This window comes from Chelonia mydas, chromosome 7 (genome assembly GCF_015237465.2).
Source record: "Chelonia mydas isolate rCheMyd1 chromosome 7, rCheMyd1.pri.v2, whole genome shotgun sequence".
NCBI classification, from domain to species: domain Eukaryota; kingdom Metazoa; phylum Chordata; order Testudines; family Cheloniidae; genus Chelonia; species Chelonia mydas.
The window spans coordinates 21,680,607-21,698,679 of record NC_057853.1 but is presented as its reverse complement, the minus strand read 5'-3'; the positions used below and the strand labels follow the sequence as shown (position 1 = coordinate 21,698,679).

Here is an 18,073-nt window from a genome sequence, read left to right as displayed (position 1 = left end):
GAAGATTTCAGGTTGGCAGCTCTTACCAGCACTGACTTCGCTGACAAGCCTGCATAGTGGGGAGCTCAGGCATTTAGTCTGTTTTGGCCTCTTGGACAAATAGTGAGCAGCACTGGCTAAATTCAGCCCGGGTGTCAGCAGGCACAACTTTGACATAGTTGCTGGGTCAAAGTCAGTGCTGAGGTGATGTAAATAGTGTGTAAGTGGTAAAGTAGTGTAACTTTCGGCAGGTGTGCAAATGAGTATAATGTATACCTGCAGGGAGCAGAATGTGGGTGGGCATAGCAGGAAAGGCAACTCACCGGACGGTGTAAGATAAAACAAACCCATCTGCTTCATCACACCCCCCTTTATATTAGCTGCTTTTCTTTGCAACATTGCTCATCTCTGCCCATCATCATGTAAATGTCACCCTTGTTGTCATTTGGTGCATGATACACAACTTCACAATTTACACCCCATGTGTAACTTACCCATCCTGATGCGAAGGAAGGCTAGGAAGAATAGTAAGATGGCAACATGGATCCATCTGGACTCTTTACGAACCAGAAAAATCAAAAAGGAATCCTACAACGAGTGGAAATGTGGACAAATTGCTATGGATGAGTACAAAAGAAAAGCTCAAGCATGTAGGGATAAAATCAGAAAGGCTAAGGCACAAAATGCATTATAACTAGCAAGGGATATAAAAGGCAAAAAGAGGTTCTATAAATATATTAGGAACAAGAGAAAGACAAAGGAACATGTAGGCGCACTACTCTGAGGAGAAGGAGGACTAATAATGCATGACACCAAGAAGGCTGAGGTGTTTAATGTCTATTTTGCTTAAGTCTTCACTAAAACTTTAATTGTGACCAGATACTTAGCACAATTAATATTTATAACAAAAGGGAAGGAACAGAAGCTAGAGTAAGGCAAGAACAAGGTAAAGAATATTTAGATAAGTTAGATGTATTCAAGTTGGCAGGGCCTGATGAAATTTATCGTAGGGTACTTAAGGAACTAGCTGAAGCAATATGGAATCATTAGCAATTATTATCTTTGGGAACATATTGCACTCCGTTACGACACAGAAGGTAATTGTCCCATTCTGTTCAGCACTGGTGAGGCCTCAGCTGGAGTACTGTGTCCAAGTCTAGGTGCTCTACTTTTGAAATGTGGACAAACTGGAGAGAGTCCAAAGGAGAGCAACAAAAATGATAAAAGGTTGAGGAAACCTGACCTATCAGGAAAGGTTATAACAACAGGGTATGTTTAATCTTGAGAAAACAAGACTATCAGGTCCTCCTTCAGTCTTCAAATATGCTATGGGCTGTTATAAAAAGGATGGTGGTCAATTGTTCTCCATGGCCACTGAAGGTAGGACAATAAGTAATGGGCTTAAGGGAGATTTAGGATTAGATATTAGGAAAAACTTTCTAACTATAAGGCTAGTTAAGTACTGAAATAGGTTACCAAAAGAGGTTGGGGAATCCCCGTCATTGGAAGTTTTTAAGCATAGGTTGGGCAGACATCTGTCAGGGATGGTCTAGTTTACTTGGTCCTGCCTCAGTGTGTGGCATGACCTAGATGACCTCTTGAGATCCTGTCCAGCTCTCCATTTCCATGATTCTATGTCTATGTTACTGACTTTGACCCAGACACCTGTGTGGGGCTTGCACTGCAAAAAGGTGGGGTGACTCAGCAAAAAACCCAAACAAACCCAAGGGTAGCAAGACCTTGTCCTGCAGGGGCATGGGCATGCACTTCTAAGTTAACCTCTCGCTCCCTAGGGACCAGGGAGTATCCCTACCCCCTGCCACACGCACCCACTTACCTCAGGGACGCTTTAGACCCTGTGGGCTTTATTTTCAGGCAGGATATATTTTAAAAGGCCTTGACCAGTTCTCAAAGCATTTGCTTCTTGAAACCATGTCCTGTATGCATTGGACTGTCCTGTGTGACTAGAGCTCTTTTCTTATTAAAGGCAGTTGAATGGGAACAAGAGCTTTGCCTCTTGGGAGACACCTGTGGTCTAGCTGCTTATTCCTCATGTCAAGTCCCACTCTTCTGCCTCTGCCCCACTCCTGTCTCATTTCCACGCTGACCGGTGCTGATGTCTCCAGTGGAAGGATGAATTCAGGCTGTGGGGACAGGTGACAGGAGCAGAAGAACTCCTAAGGGCCTGCATGTTGAGACACAAATCCTATTAACAGGAGAGAGAGATGAAAGCAAGACACCGAAAGACGCACTGAAGCAGAATTGTCTCCATATAGAATATTTTTCATAGTCTGGGACCCGGGAGATGTCAGTGAGTCTCTAAGCAGCATTTTATGCTGCGGCTTGCTGGGGACAGTTCTGAATAAATAGCTGCATTTTGGTAAATGAGCAGTTAGACCCAGGCCTTGGCCACTTGGGTCACTGAGAACCCTACAGCACTTTTCACACGAGTGGGGATGTTAACCCTGGGACCCTGGCCAAATTCTCCCTTGGGTAAGTGCATTCTGTCTTCCAAAAACCCCTGTGCAAGCTCACTCTGATTCAGTATTTTCCTCAATTTTTGTCTTAACTCCTGTAGTGCTGCACTGTGAAACAGTCCCACCCTAGAGCTGCATTTCACTGGCAGGTATTGCAGCTGCTATATATAGCCTGTAAAGTGCTTTGGGATGAGACAGGTCTGCATAAATGTGAGAGAGACAGATTTATAAAATGTTTGGGGCTGGATCTTCAGCTGATGACATGGGCATAGCTCTGCTGGCCTTAGTGGCACTACCCCATTTACACCAGCCACGATTCTGGCCCATTTATTTATGGAGTACCTTTTGTGCTGAAAGATCCCAAATATTTATTTACATGAATCTGGTGGAGAAATACCCTATGGATTTTCTATCTATATCCCAAGATCATCAATGGTCCCACTGGCATGTTTGTTAGGTAGCTGCTGTAAAGCCACCAGTGACAGGGAGAGTAACCTTTTGTTTAGGTCCTGCTCAAAAACATAGGAACATGGCGCTGGAAGGGATCTCCTGCATCACCAAGTCCAGTCCCCTGCTATCTCAGGCATCTCCCTCATATAATCCCATTTATAAATTTATCAAGATCCATCTTAAAACTAAGTAGGTTGTTTGCTCTCATGAATGCCCCAAGAATGACTGACTATTTATCTATCCCCACACATACCCCATCTATGTATCTATTGTGACAAAGCTCTGACCTTGTCTCAGTGGGTCCCGCACTTCCTGGTGGATTATGCTAGCCTCAGAAGCTTACTGTGACCCTCCACATAGACCCTCTCTCTCTAGGGGCAAGGGTCACAGCTTACTGAGCCATTTTCATCATAAGCCAGCAAGGGAGGTGAGGAGAAGCTATCCTCCCTCGCACAGTCTCTATTGTCTCCCAGTCTCTGTGATTAGTCGAGGAGGGGAGGGGGGAGCCCGGGCCCGCCCTCTACTACGGGCTCCAGCCCAGGGACCCTAATAGTAGCAGCTCTTGTTAGCTGACTTTTTGGAAACAGGACGAGTTCAATATCTTCATTAATGATCTGGAGGATGGTGTGGATTGCACCCTCAGCAAGTTTGCGGATGATACTAAACTGGGAGGAGTGGTGGATACGCTGGAGGGTAGGGATAGGATACAGAGGGACCTAGACAAATTGGAGGATTGGGCCAAGGGAAATCTGATGAGGTTCAACAGGGTCAAGTGCAGAGTCCTGCACTTAGGACGGAAGAATCCAATGCACCGCTACAGACTAGGGACCGAATGGCTAGGCAGCAGTTCTGCAGAGAAGGACCTAGGGGTTACAGTGGATGAGAAGCTGGATATGAGTCAACAGTGTGCCCTTGTTGCCAAGAAGGCCAATGGCATTTTGGGGTGTATAAGTAGGGGCATAGCCAGCAGATCGAGGGGCGTGATCGTTCTCCTCTATTCGACATTGGTGAGGCCTCGTCTGGAGTACTGTGTCCAGTTTTGGGCCCCACACTACAAGAAGGATGTGGATAAATTGGAGAGAGTCCAGCGAAGAGCAACAAAAATGATTAGGGGTCTGGAACACATGACTTATGAGGAGAGGCTGAGGGAACTGGGATTGTTTAGTCTGCAGAAGAGAAGAATGAGGGGGGATTTGATAGCTGCTTTTAACTACCTGAAAGGTGGATCCAAAGAGGATGGATCTAGACTATTCTCAGTGACAGCAGATGACAGGACAAGGAGTAACAATCTCAAGTTGCAGTGGGGGAGGTTTAGGTTGGATATTAGGAAAAACTTTTTCACTAGGAGGGTGGTGAAACACTTGAATGCGTTACCTAGGGAGGTGGTGGAATCCCCTTCCTTAGAAGTTTTTAAGGTCAGGCTTGACAAAGCCCTGGTTGGGATGATTTAGTTGGGATTGGTCCTGCTCTGGGCAGGGGGTTGGACTAGATGGCCTCCAGAGGTCCCTTCCAACTCTGTTATTCTATTATTACAATTCCCTGGGCCACTTCCCCACAGCAGCCCCCACTTCCTCAATATCTATGTCACCCTTACCTCAGGGCCTCCTTCCTTGTGCCTGATAGGGTTTGTACTGCTCCATTTCTCCAGCAGCATGGCTTCCTCCGATAGCGACTGACTGACACTGACACCCCACCCCCCCACACCTGACTAACTGGGAGGCTTTTACCTAGTTTCAGCCAGCCCCTGATTGGCTTCAGGTGTCCCAATCAACCTAGCTGTCTTCCCTGCTTTCTGGAAGGATCTTAATTGGCCCCAGATGTCTTAATTGACCTGGAGCAACTGTCATTTGCTTACCCTGGTAGCAGGGATTTGTTTAGCCTGGGGCTAATATATCTGTCTCCAACTACTTTCCTATAGCCATCTAGCCTTGCCCTATCTATCTATCTATCTATCTATCTATCTATCTATCTATCTATCCTTTTTGGTTAGGACCTAAACAATCTGTATATATCATCTATTTCTGTATCTATGTAACTGTACACCAGCTCTGCTGGTGGTACAGCAAGAGCTAATTAGCCAATGACTGCTGGTGAGACTGTAGTTGATCTTGCTGCACAAACAAGGATGTGAGCTACAGCTGATCTACATTTCCCAAATCTTGAGTGTTTGACTAATTTCTTCTTCAAAATTTTAATTTTTGACCAGCCCTTCTTCCCAGTCTACCCCTCCCTCCCAAACAAACCAAACCAAACCCTGAAAAATTTCATACCATTACTTTTGGCCAGAACTGGTGGAAATTTTTTGGTGACTGAAAAATATGATTAAAAATTTTCAAATGTCTCTCCACCCCCACCCCTCCGAGTTCTACAGTGGACCCCCCAAAGCCGCATGACTTTCCAGTGGAAGGTAGGGCATGAGCTGTGCCCTTCAGGTCTAGATGAGAACTTCTCCAAAGTTTAGAGGGCATCATAGCCTGGATTTGGTTCAGGCCCATCACTAGTTTCAAAGGCATTTAGAACTGTCTGATGAGGAGTTCGTACTTAATCGGTTTGTGGCTTGCATTAGGATAAATCCTTGATCCCTTGCAAGCTGAGCCCCTGTGATGAGGGGTTGGAATCTAATCTCAGTTATTCTAGGGTCAATCTCCTTTGTAGTAAGTGGAGTTATTCTAGATTTAACTTGCTAGAACTGATATCAGAATCTGGCCTGAGCGATGTTGTTGCACCATAAAAATCCCAGAACTCATGTGGTGGTGTCATGTCCTGTAAGCCGTATTACTTGAAACCTATCTGCCTATGGGCTTGGATGGCCCCAATCACCACAATAGCTGACCATCTCACAATCTTTAATGCATTTATCCTCACAACACCCCTGTGGGACGGGGCAGTGTTGTTATCCTCATTACACAAGTGAGGAACTGAGGTAAAGAGAGATGAAGTGAGGTCACAGAGCTGTGGCAGAGCAGGGGATGTGAACTCAATTCATAGGCGAGTGCTTTAACCACTAGACCATCCTTCCCCGGCCTTTCAGTCTGTAGCTTCACACACAGAGTCAAGTTTTCTTTCTCCTTCTTTGGGTCACACGTTTCAGGATGAATCACTGAAACCTGCCCACTGTGCCAACAACCTTTGCCCAGACTCTGCTTCTGTGCTGCTTTCTCTTAATGACCAGGATCTAGCCAGCAGCTCCTGCTGAGCATGTGTGTCTCGCTCTTTCTCCAGCAGCTGTGCAGAAACGTGTTTTCCACTGAACCTTTTCCATAATTATCTTTTTGTGTGTTTGTAGCATATTGTCAGTGTCTGCCGGTCTTTATGCCTCCTGGGGCCCCCCAGAGAAAACATGAGCTGATTTGGTCTGGAGAGGGAGCGAGCAATCTCCAACTCACCAGCCCATGTGGATTATCTTGTCCTCTCGCTTTTTAATAAGCTGCACAAGATTAAAGAGCGACTTTAGGATTGGGTTCCTCCTCCCCCACCTGCACCAGTTTTAACTTGGTGCATAATTGAGGGAAGAACAAAGGATTGTGGGTCCTGTAGCATCACAGCCTTTCACACTGGCATTGATGGTAAACCTATTAGCGAATCCAGCCTGTGGCTAGAGACTGGGGGGTTTGTGGCTTTGAAGGACTTACATGCTGTAAAACATCTTACATCATTTGAACTGATTGTATGTGGTTGGGTATTTGTTTTCCTCCAAAGCCTGCAACTTCCTCCTCACCCCCAAACCTTTAAAAATAAACATACTCATTAATGTATGAGCTGTAGTCAGTGCTGAGGCGGGGGGCTGGGAGAGGGGGGCTGTGCAGCCAGAGGGACTGCAATGAGATTTGGGGGCTTGGACTTTGCTCTCAGAAAGTGGGTAGGGATAGCCAAGAGGCCTGATCCAGAAGCCAGAGAGCACAGCACATCGCAAAGTCAGCCCCAAGTAGCTTAATGTTGCTGTGACTGGTTGACAATCTGGTAGATAGGGCCTTCTATCCAAGGATCCCAAAGCACTTCACACATGCTAGACAGAGCCTTGCAACACGTGAGGCAGGTTTGTACCGTCATCCCCGTATTAATGGTCATGAAACTGAGGCGCAGGCAGGGAATTGTCCCAGGTCCTCTTTGCAGATGAATATTCACACACTGGACTTTCCATGCCAGTTTAGAACGCCGGTGCATCTGCTCCAGACTCCTTGAGGATCCAAGGGACATGGGGGCGGGAAATAAAGCTGTCATGAGCGATCACGGAGCCCTCACGCAACGGAAACAAAACATGGCTCTTGTGTCTTCTGAGGATTGTGACTCCTGGGAAAACTCAGACACGTGGCGTGTGGAAAGGAGGAAGGCATGGCCACCGGTGCTGGTGCTGAGTTCCGGAGTGTTCTTTTCTATTTTCTGCATTTCAGCTTCTGCCACAAGTATACAGGCTGGGCTAAAGCCTCACTTCTGGCTTCTACATATAGGGCTGACCCTGGACCACTGGCACCCCACGTGAGGAGCGTCTTCAGGGCTCCCCCTCCATTTGTTAAACTTTTGAATGCCTTATTTTTTTATTGCATTTGTAGCCCATTTCTTGACTTTGATGCACAACTTGCATGCATGATTTATCCCTGTTGTATAAGACGATAGATTTGCACGCTAGGATCTGTAAATCTGTATTTATTCATGCCATATATAAGCAAATAAAAAAAAGTTAGTGTCCTCTAAGCTTTAACACAGTAAAACAAGGTTCACAATATTACAGCTGGGCTCTCACTTCACTTCACTTTGCTCTTATATCTCCCTGACTGACTGGCGACTCTCCGCCCCTTATATACCAGCAAGGAAATGTCTAACAACATTCTAGGAGGTTCAAGGAAAATGTAGTTCTCTGAAAGTCTGGAAGGTTCCATGAGATTCTAAAAAGATCCAGAACATTCTAGGAGGTTAGTGAAAAGTGAATCCCCATACAGAAGACCTGAAACATTTTACTTCAAACATTCTATTTTCCCTTTTGTTGCTAACAATAAAAACAGCACCCTGAGCCCAGCACCCCCGAAGCCCGGCAGCCCAGGTGGTCACTAAATCTGGCCCTCTCTATGTATTCTTCCCACACCTGCCTTACTGTCCCTATCACATGTCTGCATGTGCCCAGCCACAGTGAGCTGGAGGAGGTCAGGCCTTCTGAACCTGTCAAGACTATTCCCTGTGTGGCCAGAGGCATCACTGTTGAGCAACACAAGGTCCTTCCTCTTCAGAGGCTGAACATGCTGCCTCCAAGCTAACCAGTGCTTTATCATACAGATTTGCAGTATCAGAGCTTTCTAGATCCACCTTCATCCTTCCCCTCCCCAACTGCACTAGCATTCAAATGCTGTTAAGAAGGCATAGACCCACCTCCAGTATGCAGTGGGACCCCCCAAGAAGGGGGCCGTGTGAGCAGATTTTTAATGCTGTCTGTGGTGTAGGTGAGAATTAAACTGGCCCTTATTGGTATTCCTACTCTGATATTCTAACTTTTGTCTGTGTTGGAGATGTCTTGGTGGGGGGGTGGGTACATTATCTCTAGGAAAGGTACATCTCTGTGCCTCTGGGAAAGGTACATCGCCTTTGTTCCCTGCTGGAAACCAAAGCGCCAGCAGCTATGGAAACTGAAGCATGCACGGCTAATTTATTTGCCTCGGCTTAACCCCAAACTAAGCAATGTGACCATGATACAATATTGAAGTGTTTTCAGAATTTTAAATACTGTTTTGTACTTACTGTTGTTTTTAATACAACCCCAGGGAAGTATGAGAATGACATTGGTTTCCCTATTTCAACATCCTCCTCCCCCTCACACACTGGTTTTGCTGCTCACAAGAACTGGGCACGCTGCTTTGTTACTGTCGTGTTATTCATGAATACTGGGCTGTGCATACGGGTTTGTTATTGTAGAGTTGCTCACGTGACTGTCCCTGCTTTAAAAAAATATGTTTAAAAGACTGAAGCATCTGGGTTTTATGATGATGATTTCAATTCTCAACGAGTTATATGGCTTTTCCATAGTGGTGTAAAACAAAAAGATAGGTCATAAGTTGGGCCAGCTGATCTCAACAAGCATCCCATTAACTAAGGCCCAAATGTTGCTAGAAATGGATGATTTGGCCTGGTTGCTTGTGAGGAAAAGATACTGGGGTGGGGTGTGGGAAGGAATAGTGCTTTAACTGTAACCTCCATATGCCCATTTAGAATTTAATAAGACAGTTACCACATAGCTGGTAAGTGACAGCTGGTTATCAGAAGCATATGCTGGAGCTAAACAAGATCCAAAGGCAGAGCTAGTGCCTAATTCATCAAACACCAGTACATCTGCTTTTAATAATTAATTACTTTTAATTTTGTTAATATTTATTAACTACATTATTGAATTGGACTAAAATAGGAATCAGACACTTTATGCAACCCACTGAAGAATAAGCCCTCAGTGCCTGGCTTTACCTGATGGCAACCAGGAGTAAAATGCAATGAATCAGTATCCTTAAACTGGAATGTTATTCAGGCTTGCTCACACTAAACATAATACTTCCCACCATCTCCTTGTTCTTCTACTTTTGACTTCTTTGCTTAGCCCCCTCTAGTGAGTATAGCCATTCTCTCTGCAATCTTCAGTTACTGGTTGGATGGAAGTTTGGTTCACAAAAGCATCCAGAGTTCTTTGGTCTAGAAATGGCCAGATACTGTAATTTCTTAGTTTGCAGGAGATGACATAGTTTATGTCCTTTTTAAATTAGAGGTGGACTTTAATCTAGTCACTGGATTCAAACACCCCTTGATTTTGGGGGAGTTCAGATCAAGAGTAGGGTTCTATCTGTTTTTTAATTAACAACAGTCCATGGGGCTTTTACCCTCATGAAAATTCTCATCAGCACCCAGCACTGGATGAATACAACCAAAACATTTCAGCTGATAAATGTCTGGATTTGTAAATGGCTTCACTTGAACTGTGCTTGCATCCTTTTTGCATTTGTCTGCCAGGAGCATTTTGAGCGAGCACATTTGCATGCAGGAGGTGTCGTGAATTTTAGATGATTATTGCAGAGTATGACATAGATCCTCCTTCCAATATCCCAGCAATCAATTCCAGGGATTGCAGGTGTGGGAAGGCTGGTGGGCTGAACCTCAGTATGCCTTATCTTCTCCTTTGTCTTTCCCACTCTTTTGTTATATCCCTGGGCTTTCTACATCTTTATCGCTGATTACTAGGGCCCCCTTAAGCCTTTGGAGATTGATAGCCAGGTGCATAAATGTGAGTGCTATTGATCATGTCCGCTTCCTGGGTATCCACCCAGCACTGCCTAACTCCCCAAGTTCCATCCTAGCAGGCACTGGTGTAAAACCTGGGGTGGATTCTCTAGAGCCCATGCTCATCTTTTGACTGTCCTGAAGTCCTGCTTGACCCTCTGGAGGGAACTCCCCAACATATTACAGTTCAGCTGTTAACTCTGTACCCTGAGCTGACTCATCTGCCTTTCATATAAGGCATCAGGTGGCAGCCTGAACTCAGGGTCTGGTGGCTGGGTTCCCTCCCTCCCCAGCCTCATTCCAGGAGGATTATGAACAATTTTGCCACAGCTCAATCTCATTTAGACACAGAAGCTCCCAAGAGTGGATCATAAGAGGCTGCTGAAAGCTGAAACTCTGATTGCTTTAACTCAGCTCCCCATCCCACAATAACCATCCCCAAAAGAACCCAGAAGAACAAAGGGTGTCTCCTTCGTTAGAAAATCATCCCCTTACATACAGTAGGAAGGACCCCATCCACGAGCGTCCAATACACAACCTTGTTTGGCCCAGGACTGCATGCAGGGGATGGTCTCTGCTGCCTGATGACACACACAATCTGAGGGTGCTGCTAAAGGGGCACTATTTTCAAAGCAGCTTGCCTGCTGTTGTACTTAGGTAAGCTTATTCTAATGAAGAAATGAAATCCAAATGATGACAGAGAAGGGGACCTCCCCAAGGGGCTGTGTCTCATAACAGGGCAGCCCAGCTGCTTGTGTCTTTCTCTTTCTAGTGAGAGTGCCTAACATGACAGCAGCCCCTGCGCTGTGCTGAGGTGAGCGCACTCTGAGAAGCCAGCCTCATCGGTCCCTACTTCCATCTAACCAACAGAGCGGAGAAATTGCCTGTTACCTTGGGTCGATTTCTCATGCACTCCTAAATTGCTTTGTATTGACACGCTGTCAGAAATGGATTGTCACATTAACCCACCAAGCCCGGCCTGGGTTCGTGAGCATGTGCTGTTGGACTTATATCTCCACCATTTCAGGGCAGGCCACTGGGGGCCATTTTCCTCTCCCCGTCCCTCCCGCTGCTCTTCCACTTGGGCTCGGAGAGGTGTTTCATGACGTCTTCGCCAAACATATGTGTTTGGTGGGCAATCAACACACACAGCAAATGAGGTTTAGTGCTCAGCGCGGCCTCCAGCCCACGTATAATCTTTCATCCCCTTCTCCTCCCTTAGCTAGTGGGTAGAGCCGGGAAATGGGTGACAGGGCTGCTAGGTTCTATTCCTGGCTATCGGAGGGTGTGTGGGGGTCGAGTAGTCAGAGAGGGACTCGTGGGTTGTATTCACAGATATGGAAGGTAGTTTGGACAACGGGTTAGAGTAGGGAACTGAGATTCAGGAGATGTAGCGTCTAGTCAAGGCTCTGCCAGCGAATCACTGGGTGACGTCACTTTTCTGTGCTTTTGTTTCCCCATCTGTATGAATGGGAAGCAATGCTGCTTCATGAACTCTGGGAAGTGTTTTAAGTTCCCTGGATGAAAGGGGCTATCGCTCGTTATTACGCCCCAGTCCTGCAGCTGTGGACTAAGGCTATGTCTACACGCCAGACCGTACCGTGGCATAACTTACCTGTGCTGCAGTGAGGTCTCCCGTGCAGCCACTCTATGCCGTTGGGAGAGAGCTCTCCTCTCAGCATAATCAAACCACCCCCCAATGAGCAGCAGTAGCTATGTCGGTGGGAGAGCATCTCCCACCAACAAAGCACTGTCCACAACAGTGCTTTTGTCAGTGAAACTTATGTCGGTCAGCGGTGTGTTTTTTCATGCCTTCCCCCTCCCGCCCCCGACTGACAAGTGTGCTAGTGTAGACATAACCTTAGACTTAACACATGTATGCTCTATCTCCAGTCCCCTTCCTCCTGCTCTTTGGCAGTGATCCTGGATTCCCTGCCTGACCCATCACCCTGCAGTAAACTTCCTTTTGTAACACAGCCTCGTCCACGTTGCCTGTCACGTGATGCCCAGGCGGAGGGTGCAGCTGCAGACCCCGTAGGGGAGCTGAGGCTGGGGCACAACACATTGTCCAAAGGACAGGACATGAACGGGACTGAGTTTCTGGTGGAGCGACCTCTCTCCAGAGCCAGGCCTCTGAGAGCCAATTACTCTCCCGTCTTTCTTCAGCTGATTTTCTAGCCTATGTGTATTTTATGTAGCTTCCCATCCCCACCCCTCACAACTTCTTCATTTAGCTTCTCAGAGATTAGTAAATGCACCTTGAGATCAAAGTATACAACCACCCACTGCATTTCCCTTGTCTATCACACCAGCAGTATTTTAGCAAAGAGGAAAATCAGACCTTCCCCGAGCTAAACTGAGCTCCTGACCTCATAGCATTGTGCTACATATGGGCCCAAATCCTGTCAGGGTTGCTTTCTGTCTAGCTACTCATATGGTGCTTATCCTTCTACTGACTGAGCACCTCACAGTCATTAATGGGTTTTACCCCCACAACACTCCTTTGGGGAAGGATAGTATTACCCCCATTTTACAGATGTGGGATTGAGCACAGGGTAGATTAAGTGACGTGCCCAGAGTCACACAGCTAGTCTGTGGCTGAGCTGGGTTTTCATGCAGTTCCTTCCAGTGTCTTCTCCACAATAGATCTGAAGGTAACATTTGTGTTGGTACCGCCTTGCAGGGCTCATGGAATTGACAGGCCAACCTCAGAAGGTTAGGTAAATTTGATTTATGTTGAATAAGTCCCTCAAATGAGGATACTTGACTAACCTGAAGCTTTTCTGCTATTTTTTTGAGGTCTTCTCTGTAGGCCTGGCTTGACATGAGTAATTAGACGTGGGTGAGGTCTTATTTTTTGGGAGACAGGGTTAGGGAGGTAAATGGATTAGCAAGCTGTAAATAGAATGGTTATGCTAACTAAAATAGGTAAATGGTTCAGTATGCTAAAAGACAGAGTACCTGTACTAGCTAAGATAAAGCAGAACACCCAGGGAACCATTTACAATGGACAAGATAAGCCTGGGACATAAGATGAGGTAAAGTGTATGTCGTATATGGACAGTGCATGAACAGAGCTTCTTTGTGGTTCCCACAAACTAACCAAGCCAATCCCAAAATGTGAAATGCAATGTATAGTAAATGTACATGAAGAAAGAGGTGTTCTGTGCAATGCTGGATGTGCGGTATGCCCTATACCCACCCACTCTGCTTGAGTCTAATCAACTCAGCATAGCTTTGCTGTATGCCAGATAAAGGAACCTGATTAACGAGACTAGAATCAAACTGAACTCTTGGGGAACCGAGTGCGAGAAGTCTTTTTGGAACCCCAATATTCTCCCCAGTTTCTTTATGTCCCAGAATTCTCCTAGCTGTTCCCATTTCCCCCTGCTCCAGCATTGCTTTGCCTCTCCTGCCAGCCTGATCTTCCCTTTATTCATAGAAATGTCCAGCCTGGGCAGCAGCAGGGAGCAATTTTCTCTGCAATCCCACCAATGATACTTAACCATGGCTAACAGTGACCTCTTTCGAGGCATTCAATGTTTGGCTTCTTTGCTAAGACGGCCAATGGGGGGGCCATCTGTAGGGATGGCTTCTAGTGAGGCAGACACCTCACCCTTAAGACTTGGAGCGCGACCCATCAGCTCATTTTACATTAACCACCAAACTGCCATGAATTGGTAACATGTTCCAGTTGCTACTGACCTGAGCCACTTTCCGTGCAGCAGCAGAGATGAAAGGCTCTGGATTTCAAACCATCCTTCACCTCCTCCAATGCAGAACACCTGTTTAACACAGCCACTCTTTGTCCATCCTCCAGGTCTAGTTCCCCCCTACCCTTTCTAATTGAGCTGATTCCCTAGCCCTTCCGGCTCCTGACACTGCTGTAGTTTTCCATTTAAAGCCAAAAAGCCATTGTTACGTGGACTATTCCCTGCAGTCTGACAGGCACTCGATTTCTCTTTCTCTCCTAACTTTCCTGTTCAGCCTCTTCTGCTTGTTCGTATGCTTCTCTTCCCCCTCCTGCCCTCCAGTCTATCAGAATTCTTCTAAGCCGTGATGTGTTGTGACTGGGGCTGACTGACAGCGCTTCATGCTTGACACACGTCTCTACCATGCCGCCCAGATTCTGCATTTCAGAGCAAAGTCAGATTGTCAAGTGCCGTGTGGGAGTCTCCGAGAAAAGAGTCAAAACACCATCAGGCTGATTCTTCTCGAGAACAGTGGAAATGTCACATGGATGCCTTTGATGTCAGACAGGATTCCTGCTGCACCAGGAAAGTCTAGAGGTCATCCACCCAGTCGCTCAGTGAAACTGTTCATTGGCCTCCTTGTTTTTAGTCTCATCACACAGCCAGGGACCGAATGTGCCAGGGAGGCTGACCTATCCTACCCTGCCCTGGAGGTGGTGCTTCCAGGTCAGAGCTGGGGATAATGAGCAGGGAGTGGAGTAGATTAAACAGCCACTGCTGCTGCCTGAGTTATACGGGATATCAGGACTTCACTCTCAGGGGCTTTCAAACCAGCAACTTTCCCCAGTCAACAGCAATTAACTATATTCAAAGAATGCATAGACAAACAGCCACCCAACTGGTACTCAGGGAGCAGTACTGATTCATGCCTGGCAAGCCTGGCCTGCAGGAACAGTCATAGAAATGAGAGATGGAAGAGACCCATTAGAGCAGCCACTGCATCTCCCAGGGCTAGTACAGGAAGAGACTCCCAGGCTGAGTAAATCCGGGTTTATTCCAGGACCTGTAACATCAGGGTGCAGCGTCACAACAGGACGAGATTGTACGGTTGTGCTGTCTGAAGCAAGCAAGAGAGGGGCTTAGATTTCTCCAGTGCACACTATGGCTGTAGGACACAGGCCAGATCTGTGGGAATTTGGATTATCCTGGCAATGCTTATGACGGAGGGAAGGGACCCTAAGAAACACATTGCAGAGATCCATGATTCATGTCACTGCTCTTCACATTTGCTTTCAAGGCTACTCCAGTTCTCCCATCCTTGTCTCTCCATCCTGTCATTGTGTACAAAACCAATAACATTTGGCTTCTATAATCTTCCTTGGGCTGCACTGGCTTTGCTGGAGTCTAGTCTCAGCTGCAATACAAACAGAGCGGAGGGAGAATGGTAGGCTGCATACTCCCAGACCCTAGGCTGGGATTAAAGCTTCATCTCTATATGTCCTCCTCCTCTTCCTCTGCGCCCTGTGCTCCTCTCATTCCAGCCACTGGTTCTGCCCTCATGTCCCAGCTGCTCAGCATTTGAATAGGTAACTCAGTGCAGGGGCGGCACACGTGGTGGGAGGAACACTGGGGAGGAGAGAAGTGACATCTGAAGCAGGATCTGAATCAAGCGATCGGTCACCTCTGCTCACCCCCTCAGCAGTCACTCTGCCCTCAGGGATGCCACTTACCCACTTCTTCACAAGTGACTTCCATTTCTGCTCCTCTCACTGTGATGAGCTGAGGGGTGAACTGGGGCAAACACACGGCACCGTCCCTGGGTGCTACTGCAGCTATGAACCGGTCGGTACAGCCGCCGCGCTCATCCTGCCAGTCTCCGCCTCTCATTTCAGTCCTGCCCAGCCTTTGGGTTATTATTAGTATGTGTGAGAGCATCTCTGAAGAATGGGCTCTAATGAATCCATACAGAGCTATATCTATTGAGGGGGGCTGTGGCTGGCACAGCAGGCCTAGGTGAAGTAGGAACAGCTGCTGCTGCCCTCGCTCTCAACCCACCTGCAGCCCTGAGACCTCTCCTGCTGCTCCAGTGCTGGTGGTAGCCTCATGGAGCACAGGGCCAGCCTGGCCTGCACTCCCAGCTGGCCCCCTGTGCTCCATGAGGCCATTGCGTGTGCGTGTGTGGTGGTGGTGGGGGCTTCGGCTAAGCTGACATGTTTAAAGGAGAAAACTACATAGCAAAGTAACAACTTGTTCTGCGTTCTCCTTCTGAAACAGATGCTGTGGAGGCCGGGATGCTGTACACGGTGTCTAGTTCGAAAACAATCCAGCGACTCAGTGTTGGATCTGGACCTGATCCAAGCACCCCTCGAATACTGGGGATTTAGAATCTGAACCAAGATTTAAATACAGCAGCTTGAGGATACCTCTACTCTGGCCCCGTGTGTTTAATTGTTCACCTGCCCTATGGAGGCTGGTAAGGTCTATAGAAGCATAAAGCAGCACCTTCCCTGATGTGAGGAGCTGCTAGTGTCATGCTCACTCACATCCCCTCCTTTGTAGCGCGGTTGGCATTTTGGGAGTGCTGCTGTGAAAGCAGCTCAGTCATCTCACTGTGCTTATCTAGGTGTCTCCATCTCCCCGCCTATCATTTATGATTTCTTTCCTCCTCCTTGTATACAAAATCACCTATAAAATGCTCTCTGCTGGTTCCTCCTGGGACTCCAGGTGCTGCCCAGAAACCTCTTAGAGAACTAATCATCCCATTCGGATTGCACCATCATTCACCTTCACTCCCTGTGACATTCCCCATTTTGCTTGTGTGTTTGGCTGTACAGCGCTGGAAACAAAATATTGTGGGCTTTCTTTTCTGCGCTGGAAACAAAATATTGTGGGCTTTCTTTTCTTTTTTAAAGTTTCCTTCCCCAGGAGCGAGGAGAAAGGAAAGGTCACTTGTTTCTCTCTCTCCCTGCGACCCACCGCCCCATGCCATTCTCCTCTGAAGGCTTTTACCGTTGAATTGGGAAAGTGGGTTAATAATGTTGCTCAGCTAGAAGGTCTCCCACCCCATCACAGTCACACTGAAGGTAAGTCTAAACTGCAAGAGAAGGTATGTTCTTAAGTCAGATTAGCTAACCTGCATTAGCTAACTCAGATTAAAATAGCAGAGAAGACACAGCAACTTGGCTTTTAGCTTGGGAAAGCAGCTTGAGCTCAACCTCTGCCTGCCCTATAAGCTTGAACTCATGCTGGTAACCTGGGTTAAAAGCCGAGCCGCCATGTCTTCACTGCTATTTTAACCCAAGTTAGCTAACCTGAGTTAAGAATACTGTTTTTTGCATTGTAGACATACCCTGATTTGTTCTGTTCTCGGCCCAGAGGGTCTACCTAGCTGGCTTTGTAGTAGGTGAGGAACTGTCACTTTCCTGGGCATGGATTAGAAGTCAGTGTGCCCATACTGAAAACTGGGGATCCAGTGCCGGTTCTCATTCCCAACTCACCAGCTGCTGGCCACATTGGTATTTACCTTTCTCTGCCCCCTTCGTCTTTCCTGCCTCCAGTCTCATTTTTCACTTTGTCTCCTGTAGAACAAGCTCCTTGTTTGTTGTTTATCTCCTTTCACTGTGTTTCCTGCTCCTGTGCAACCTTCCTTCAGATCTTTTCCTTCCCCAGTTGTCTCCCTTCCTCCTGTTCTTCTCTTCCTCACTCAGGTCTTCCATGCCACTTGCCTGAAACCTTTTGTATCTTCTAAATTCTGATCCCTTTTGGTGGGAGTTGGACGCAGATGTTCCTCCTGTGGGGGTGGGACTGTACTATTGTCTGCATGACTGTCATGGGTAGCCAGGACCAGACTTCATTTCAGCTGAGAGCCCACTACTAAAAGGTGGAGCATCCCCCTAGGGTTGCTAACCCAGGGGGCTTCACTGCCTTCAAGGCTCTGGACTACTCTGCCTTCAAGACTCTAGATTACTCTGCCCCAATCCCTGTTTCCCCTACCAACCTTCTGCCCCCATCCCAACACATCCTGTTTGTGGAATTCTTCCACTTTCCAGGCTACTCCCTTTGTCTGAATCTCTAATCCACTAGCAGGCCTCTCTTCACCGAGGCCTTCCAGTGATAACTGATCATGCACAGAACATTTTAAACCTATGTCTTTGTAAACAGGCAAGACCCCACACAGATGGCACAGACACATAGTGTGTTACACTCCCTATTCAATGTCCTTCTTGG

General features: G+C 47.1%; 1 long non-coding RNA gene across 1 annotated transcript in view; it reads left to right on the top strand.

The window, feature by feature from the left end:
* The first annotated feature begins 1,384 nt into the window (after window positions 1–1,384).
* LOC122466466 overlaps window positions 1,385–18,073 on the top strand; it is a 29,710-nt gene continuing 13,021 nt past the window's right edge. The window contains exons 1-4 of the long non-coding RNA XR_006291982.1: window positions 1,385–1,487; window positions 11,659–11,666; window positions 14,796–14,800; window positions 16,786–16,790. This is a non-coding gene — a long non-coding RNA (uncharacterized LOC122466466). The remainder of the gene's footprint in view (window positions 1,488–11,658; window positions 11,667–14,795; window positions 14,801–16,785; window positions 16,791–18,073) is intronic.